Consider the following 9,523-nt stretch of genomic DNA (forward strand, 5'->3'; position numbering starts at 1 on the left):
TGAGGTATGTATGCATATAACATAATAAAATGAGATATGTCTATAAATGTGCATGTAAAATACATAACGTGTTCCTTAGTACAGAGAAAATTCTTAAGACATACTATGTGTTATGACATGGCTGTTGTTTTCGTTCATAAGCTTACATCAATTCTGGTGTCTTTATCACACATCATATTTGTGAAATCATAGGCTGAGTTTTAATATAGTAATGAGATTTTTGTTTTTTGGGGGCATTTTATTTATATTTACTTATTTTGAGTCAATTTTATTGGGCTCAGATTAGGAGTCCATGAGTCTTGAGGACTTCTGTGTATCTGTCAATTTTCTTCTCCAATTCTCTTTGGCCTGTTTTCATGGATTTTGGCTTTCTCCTACCTCTTCTCCACCAGAGTGGCTGTGACTCCCTGGTACTTGCAGCCAACCTCAGGAGCCAGGTGCCCTATGTAGGCAAACTTCCATGTAGGCTTCAGACACACAACCTCGAGGGCAGCAGGAGCCACCATTTGCTCTTTCTTGTCATAGAGCAGTGGGATCCCATCAAACACCTTGTGCAGTCTAAGATGGTGTGCCTCGCCTGGTCTTGTGGGACAGCGTGCCTCACATGGTCTGTCAAAAGATGCAGCCGGGGGCTGAAAAGTGGTAAGGGCCAAGGGATGGGTTGATGTTCATCCACTTGTGGAGAAAGACCAGGTACTTCAACTAGTTTCTGTAGAAATTGCCAGGAATGTTGATGCCCTCACAGGGCACAATCAGCACCTTCCAACCCAGCAGTACCTGCTTGGCCATGATGGCCTCTAGGTGGCCCTGGCCCAGGACATGACCTTGGCCATGAGCACCAGGACCTGCCCCTCTGTCATGTTCAGCAGCTGCCTGGGAAAAGAATATTTTTTCAGGCCATTTTTGTATAGGGCTAAAAAATTAATAAAACAGATTTCTTTGGATCTACTCCACCTATGATTGAGGAACTTCCAGTTTTACCCCTTTTATGTTTTTTCCAGTTTGTTCACCATGTTTCCAGGGCAGACTTTCATGCACTTTCCACTACTTAAGGGAGTCTAGCACATTTTTCCTCCTCTGCTGCATATTTGAAGACAGTTTGTGCGCATTATGCAGATGTGAACATTGCAGCCTAGGTACTTTCTCAACTTGTTGAAAGTCATGCAACAAGTGAGTGGTAGAGTCTGAGACTGAACTGGGTCTGGTTTCAGAACCCAAGTTGGAACTCATTTTTTAAACACTACACCGTGTTTGCTGAATTGATTTTTCTCTTCCACATTTTCATTCCATTTCTTATGATTCACTAATAGTCACTCCTATATATCTGGGGTGTGGAGATTATTCTAATTCCCTTTTTTTCAGAGACAGAAACAACTTCACCAGATTGAAATCCTCAAGACAAAGGAGCCTAGGAAAGAAATCTCATCAGAAAGATAAAAGAAGTTTTCATGGAGTTGCTATGAGTCAGAAACTTTTAATGAATCCAGTTGTATTGTTTACCAAGCAAAGATCCTTTCAGATGTCAGGAGATAGAGGTGTAGATGTCAGCTCATAAAGTACAGCTCCAGTGTGATAGCAGTAATACAAGAAACTGGAATCCCTCCATGCTAAAAGATAATGAAGGAGGCCAGAGATAAGTTGGAAGGAACTCTGGTTACCAGGAGGGAATAGCAATTGTTTTTTGCTAAATCAAATATTTATGAGACTGGGATTTGATTACCCATGATTTAACAATTCAAGGGAAAGATGATTTTCTAAAATGCCCAAGGTGTTGGAGTAATTCATATAAAAATAATTAATCACTAGAATTAGAAATGCTTGCAAAATTGTGAAGGGGATAGAAGATATTTTGCAATGTGAAGGTATCATGGTGTAACATGTTGGAAAGAATAAGCTATATCCTGTTGTTATAGGCACCATTTCATCCCTTGTCAATATAGAACATTTGGTTTTGATTTTTGATTTTACTAACATTTATTAAAAACATAACATGTGTCAGATATTTTTATATTGGCTTTAAAATTTTTAGTGAGCACCATTTAAGTATATTTTATTATTTCACTTTATGAAAGAAGTCTGTAGTCTTGGTGGAGTGAAAAAAGCAATATAGGTACATTATTTTGAGTGAGGATGAAATAAGGGAGGTTAAGATCATTCATCAAGTGTGCCCACTGATTCATTGCTGGAAAAATCCTGATTATTACCTTTGGTGAGAAATGAACCGAAGTCTGTGAGAGCTGAAGGAACCTGGCATGCATGTGATTCAGCCTTCTCATTTTACAGATGAGTACCCTGGAGTTCATAAGGGGGAAGTGATTTGTCCAAGATTGTTATGTGATGAATCAGTGTCAGAGCTCGTTCACCACAGACCTGGCTCTCTACGGCACAATTTTGGATTTGTTGTCTGGAACTACATGAGATAAGCTGAATTCTCCTTCCACATGACAGCCCTTTAAATATTTGGTGACAGTGCTTCGTGCCCCAGAGTCTCTTCCTCTTCAGGCTAAGTAAACTTTCATTGGTCAAGCATTCTAAGCACTGAAAAGTTTTCCAGATTCTTTCCCCCACCCCCATTTGTTGACAACTCCCATTTTCTCCCTTTTTGCCCCCCTCCACCCAATACCCACCCCACCCCCGGCCTTCCCCATACTATTGTCTGTGTCCATGGGTTATGAATATATGTATGTATATTCTTTGGTCAATCTCTTCCTGTTTTCCCCCCTCTCCCCTGAAATCTGTTATTCTGTTCCATGCATCCATACCTTGATTCTTCATCATGTTCCATCTTTTCCAAAAGTGCATGATGTTGTCAGTTTCCTCCCAAACTTTGGTACCCATAAATGAATACATAACCTTAGGTTATATCAGTAAAAGATTTAATTAAGGAGAGTAGATATAAGTTCTTATAACTTGCACAATTAAGATTGTTGGTTTCAGGATTACAGAGTCATGAAAATATGGCAAATTGAGTTGAAATGGAGTAACTGATCTTCATACTTCAAGGTTAAAAATGTTGGGTAAAATAATACAAAATAGTTTTTGTACACATAGCTGAAGAATAAACTAAGAACAGAAAATATCCAGGTATGAAAACAAAGAAGCAGCTCAAAGTCAGAGTACTAAACCTGAAAAAGCTTTTATGGTTACTGTAACATCATATAGAATTGAGTGTCAGGTGACTGGGTACTAGCATTCTCTTATATTGACATCAGGAGCAGATTTCAAGCTCATAGTATAGATGAACTACCTGTCTAAAGGCAAGAGCCATGAAGAACTGTCCACTTCTGGAATAAAGACCAGATAAACCTGGCTTGCCTCTTCTGGGAGGTGGAAATTTGTAATCCATCTGATGCTGTGTCTGATAAACAATTCACCAATGATAAATAATCCCAGATCTGCACTACAAATGATGTGGGATATGACTCATAGTAGTACTGATGTGGTATGAATACCAAACCAAAAATATAACATAAAACTAGTTTAGTGATGACCACAGAGGCTAACACAGAGGCAGATGTAACACATCCTGTAGGGACACTTCTAAAGCACCAAGACTCACAAAGTGCTGGTGAAAATGAACACACAAGCAAATATTAAAAATTACACAATGGAATAAATTGCCCTGAAGAAAATTAGCAGTGAAACAAATATCAGCAGTTGAACTAAATATCACCTCAAGAAATAGAAATAATAGAACAATCTACACTAGGCAAACAAATTTAGCCCTGGCCGGTGTTGCTAAGTGGTTAGAGCAGTGGTCGGCAAACTCATTAGTCAACAGAGCCACATATCAACAGTACAACGATTGAAATTTCTTTTGAGAGCCAAATTTTTTAAACTTCTTCTAACACCACTTCTTCAAAATAGACTCGTCCAGGCCGTGGTATTTTGTGGAAGAGCCACACTCAAGGGGCCAAAGAGCCGCATGTGGCTCTCGAGCCGCGGTTTGCCGATCACTGGGTTAGAGCATGGGGTCCCCACCATACACTGAAGAGTTGTGGGTTCAATTCCCAGTCTGTTCCTGGGTTTGTTCCTGGGTTACAGATCAGATCCCCGGCCTGGGTTAGGCGCATGTGGGAGGCAAACAATTGATGTCTCTCTCACAAGGTTGTTTCTCTCTTTCTCTCTCTCCACTCCCCTCCTTCCCTTCCACTCTATCTAAAAATCAATGGAAAAAATTTCCTTGGGCAAGGATTAACAAAAATAAATAAATAAAATAAACAGATTTAAAGTGATCAAAGAGATAAAAGATCAAAGAGGAGGAGAAACTAAGGCACAACAAGATAATTTGAAAAATCACAGGTAGATTTGAAACAGAACCAAAGTGTAATCCAAGTGAAAAAAAGATTAAGTAAAGCACTCAATCGATAGATGAAGAGAGAAATAATGATCTTTAAGATAGATCTGGGAAAATATAAAGATAGAAAATATAGAAAATTGAGACATGGAAGCCAGAGATGCCAACATAATAGAAGTAACAGATGAAAATAATAGAATAGAGGCAATATTGAAAGAAATAATGACAGGATCTCCAGAATTAAATACATGAATCTATAAGTTAAAAGAGCACACAGTCCTGATCAGGATAAATTAATTCATTAATTCAGAAAATACTTAATGAGCATGTATTAGACACAAATACTCTTCTAGATGCTGAACCAACTACCAGATAAAACATTTTACCTCACAGAGCTGACATTTTAGTTTAGGGTGAGGAGAAATAGACAATAAACAAAAGAGACAAGAAAAGTAAAGCAGGGTTATAGGAGAATTGTACTTACCTTATGATCATCTGGTACCTACCTGTATAGCCACTCAGCCCATGCAATTTCTGCTGTGCTTTGCAACAGAGATCTTGTCTTGTTCATCTCTGCATGGCAAGAGGCATCATGTATCATGGTTATTGATGTAACTTGGTGTTCAATAAAAATCAGATGAAGTTAATGGAATTCTCTACCATCTTATGTTTTATTGAGTTGTACACTTGAAACCTGTACCCAATCAATTCAATGAAAAAAATTCTCCATAATCTTACCTCACCATCTTTTTGCTCTGGTTAGTCTCCATCTTATTGATTTTCAAGGCTGTGTTCCACTGTCCTTGAAAAGAGGTAACCAAGAACTTCGTTCTCTGCCTGCCCACAGCCAGGCCTTTGGAAATGTTATCCTCATTTTGAGCCTGCCTACTCATCTGTATCCTTACTGCTGCCAACTCAGGTTAGTCCTCATGCGCTCTTTCTTAAACTGGTCTTCCTTCCTTCCTCTAGTCTTTCTTAAATTGGTCTTCCTTCATTCCTCTAGTCTCCATTATATTCATTATCCACACTGACAGGATGATTTTTCTAAAAGATGTTTGAGTAAGTCATTTTCTTGATTAAAGTCCATCAGTGACCCCTATAGCTTTCTTAAACTATATAAGACACTGTATGATCTGGGTCCTTCCTATCTTCCCAGCCCCCCTTCTCTCTGCCTCTATTCCTGCCCCATGTGCTATTCATACCAAATGACTTGCTTGGTCTTACATTTTCAACATGTTTCTGTCCTTTTATTTATTCTGCTATAGTTGTATGATAAGTCTTTTCATTCTTAATTCCCCTTCCTCATTGCCAGGCAAATACACATTCATCTTGAGATTCAGTTCAAATTTCAACTCCTCTATGGTGCTTCTCCTGACCCCCATCTTGTAGTAGAATTAATCTTCCATTCTTTGAGGGTTTTATTTTTTTGTCATAATACCCTTATGCTTGCTTTGAATTTTTTTGAGCCTATTTGCCTCCTCCACTAATCTCGAGGATAGATGCCATTTATTTTTCTCTATTCCTGCTCCAAAACTCTTATACCCAGTAAATGCTTTTTGAAAGGGAAAATAGATATAGAAATGATGCTTGGTACAAAGAAGATGTCTATTTTGAAACAGAATTGATGATCTGGCTTTGGTTAATCCTGAAAGACTGGTTTGTTACTTTTTGGCCACAGAGAGCTAATCTGAAAAGTGTGAATTCTTTTGTGACACAACTTTGGGTCCTAATGTTATAGTGGTCTTTATTCTGACTTTATAGGAAGCCTCCATCTACTTAGAGACCTTGAAAAGTCCCCTTAAAAGTAAAGAATGACCACATTTGCTTTAACCACAGAAGCAATTAACTCTCCAGCAGTGTGGAAAACAGCTTTTGATCTGTATTTATCGATGCATACATTTCACAGAGCTGTGATATTTGAAGACAAATGGCTGTGTCCATAATTAAGACTGCTGGGGAATTGGCAAGTGTGATATGATGATAGAAGACCCAGAGAAAGGGCAAGAGAGTGTGAGTGATCAGGATGATCTAGTCTTTGTGACCTTGGTGCCCTCTTCCTCTTCATTGATTTCCCAATTAAATATAACTTTCGTTCAGTCAGTTCCCATATACTGCACATTATTGATATCCTGCTGTAGGAAGCAAAGATGACCTACATCCTCCTGTAGGGGAGGATGATCTCACTTTAAAAAAAATTCAATGTAACAAGGTGGTGAAGAGGCAGTTCTCTATTAGTAATCTTTTATATGAAGACTGTTTTATTACTGAATAAAACTCATAGAGTAGGCAGTGGTCACAATTGGCAAAGGTCTTGATTTGTACTGGGTTTGAGTTCTGACTCTATCACATTTAAATGTGTTATATCATTTTATTCTTGCAAAAACTTTGTAAGGTATTGTGACCCCCATTTTAGAGATGGAGAAAATATCTTAGAAAAGTTAATTGAGTTTTCTAAAGTCACACAGAAAAAATAGTGTAGTCATTTAGGATCAAGTACCGAATCCAGAGAAATAAGAATACATATTCTTATTTGTTTTGAGTATCAGTCTGACTATGCTAATAATTAATTAGGGATCATAAGGGTGCCCCATCTCCCACCAGGTTAAGTCCAAGATTGCTGGCATGTTATCCAAGTTCTGGCTTCCATTTACCTCTCTGGTTTCATCTCCTTCTCTTCTTGGCTCATGCATTGTGTTTCAGGAACATGCAACTGCTCAAAATTCCTAGTGCACCAAGCTCTTTTCTTGCCTTTGCATTTACTCATGCCTTTCTCTGTCTAGAATGCCCAATTCCCACACTTGTCCTCATTAACTCCTACTCACTATTTAGTACTCAGCCAGTGTACTCAAATAAAATATTTACATTAAATAAAAAAGAGTATTCTTGAACCACCTTATTTATGTAGACTTCCTTAAACTCTCCAAGTTGAGTTAGGGGCCTCTTTAATACACAGCTATAATATTTTGCATAATCTAATATCACATTCATCAATTGTATTATAATTATTTCTTTGCTCTTTGTGTTTCCAACTAATCTGTAAACTCTGAAGGAAGAATCATGTCTTTGTAACTGAGAGTTTAGCAGAGTGTCTGCTACTTTGTAGGTAGGTATTCAGCATATTCTTACTGAATGAAAGTGTATTAGTCATGGTTCTCCAGAGAATAAATATGATATATATATATATATATATATATATATATACACATATAATATGTACACATATTATATATATGGAGATTTGTTACAGGAATTGGTTCACATGACTATGGAGTCCCCAAAAGTCCCACAATCTGCCATCTGTAAGCAAGAGAATCAGGAAATCCTGTGGTGTAATTCAGTTAGAGTCCAAAGGCTTAAGGATCTGCAGCCTTGAAGTTGAAGGGCAGGAAAAGATGGATGTCCCAGCTTAAGAAAAGAGAGATAATTCACTTTCCTTCACCTTTTTGTTCCATTTGGGCATTCAATAGATTAGATGATACATTGGTCTGTTTACTCTGTCTACTGAATCAAATGCTATCCATGGAGACACACCCAGAAATAATGCTTTATCAACTATCTGGGCATCCCTTAGCCCACTCAAATTGACACACAGAATTAACCATCACAGACGACATTGAGGCATACATTTATGAATCTATGTTGAGAGGCTCAATTGGTGGAATTAGTAGCTTTACCTGCCACAAGGGTAGGGGTTCAGAAGGCCAGGCTCTTTCTTGCTCTGGCTCAGCTAGGATACAGGTATTGAAGATATTCAGCCTCTAGGCTCAGCACCTCTTGGATGTGAGATGGTGAGTGCCAAGAATAGTGCTGTGCTGAAACTTTCCTTACTAAACACAGGTGGAGTTAGTTTTTGCTGTACTCATCCTATATAATAAAGAGCTAATATGCTAATTAGACCGGTCAGCAGAACGGAATGACCTTCTGGAACGACCAGTGGGTGGGGGGTGGGGCTGTGAGGGCTGAGGCAGCCTGGGCTGCAAAGGCCTACCCTTGCATGAATTTTGTGCATCGGCCTCTAGTCTTTTATGTTGTGCTTGGAATAGGAGTTGGGAATAGACATGGCCATTGTGTGTTTGCCTCTTTCTTAACACCTGCACTCAGACATTATGAACATACTATGAAACTTGCTCTCTTTATTGATAGTTTTTTCCCATGAGGCCACTTCAACCCTTAAGAAAATAAATCTCTAGATATCTAACCCTGGACAACTCCTATGGCCTGGGCCTTGGATCCAAATTCCCCACTCACAAATCTGCTGTCATGCTACAACCAATACAACCAGGTAAATAGAAATAATGAATATAATGACCATAGGCTCCAGCTGCTATATTCCATCCTATAAAACTGGATCCTTCTCCTACTGATGCAAGCCTGGATCAGACCTGAGTTTCCCAAACCCCTTTAAGCAGTAAGAATGGCTTACTCCATTCTTTTTTTTAAAAAATCACATTAAGGTCTAGCATGTTTTGTGACCAACTTTTGGGTTAAGGCAGAGGAACAGGAGAATGATGGGAGAGGCCTTCTATACATTTTAAAGGGTTGAACAGCTCCATCTGGATAAAATCAAAACAAAGAAAAATTCTGATCGTCAGTGTAATGCCTTCTGCACTTTAGGGAGATAGATATGTCGGCATAGCAGTGAAGAAGGAATGGAACCATTTGGGAAATTGAGATACACTGTATTTTTGAGTAAGTTGGCTATTCACATTCTTCTTTTGGACAGCTACAGGGTCATGCCATTGTAGGAGAATTTTAAAACTCTGAGAACTCGCTCAATAGGCTGGCTTTAATCATACCACAGCCATTTCCTTTCCTCTTTTCTTGTCATTGATGGGGGTTTGGTCAGATGCCATTTCTCCAGGCATAAGTTGTAACACAGTTTTTATGCACAGTCTGAACATGTAGGTGATGGATGGTCCCCAAGATGCTTGAGAAGATTTCCTATGATTTTACCCTCAGCAAACTGACCTTCACAACCTGAAGGCATCACCTTTACAAGGGCAGCTTGAGTGCTTCTTTTGAAAGAGTAATTCTTATGTGTGTGAGTAACATGCTGTGTCATGGTTTATAACAATGGGAAGAACTGAAAGCTATAGAACCCAGGAGGGAAAAAGGGGCTGTCTATCTAAGGAATAACAAGAACTGATGTTATTCCCTGCTATGCAGTGATGAAAAGGCACCTTGTAAAAGCTTTTAGTTGGTTTTCTTTTCTCCTAATCATGTCCA

The 9,523-nt window shown here is 38.7% G+C and overlaps 1 pseudogene; it reads right to left on the reverse strand.

Annotated features, from left to right (window-relative positions):
* Window positions 1–277: 277 nt before the first annotated feature.
* LOC103293638 (60S ribosomal protein L13a-like) lies at window positions 278–860 on the reverse strand (annotated as a pseudogene).
* Between the last annotated feature and the right edge of the window lie 8,663 nt (window positions 861–9,523).

This window comes from Eptesicus fuscus, chromosome 13, assembly GCF_027574615.1.
Source record: "Eptesicus fuscus isolate TK198812 chromosome 13, DD_ASM_mEF_20220401, whole genome shotgun sequence".
NCBI lineage: Eukaryota > Metazoa > Chordata > Mammalia > Chiroptera > Vespertilionidae > Eptesicus > Eptesicus fuscus.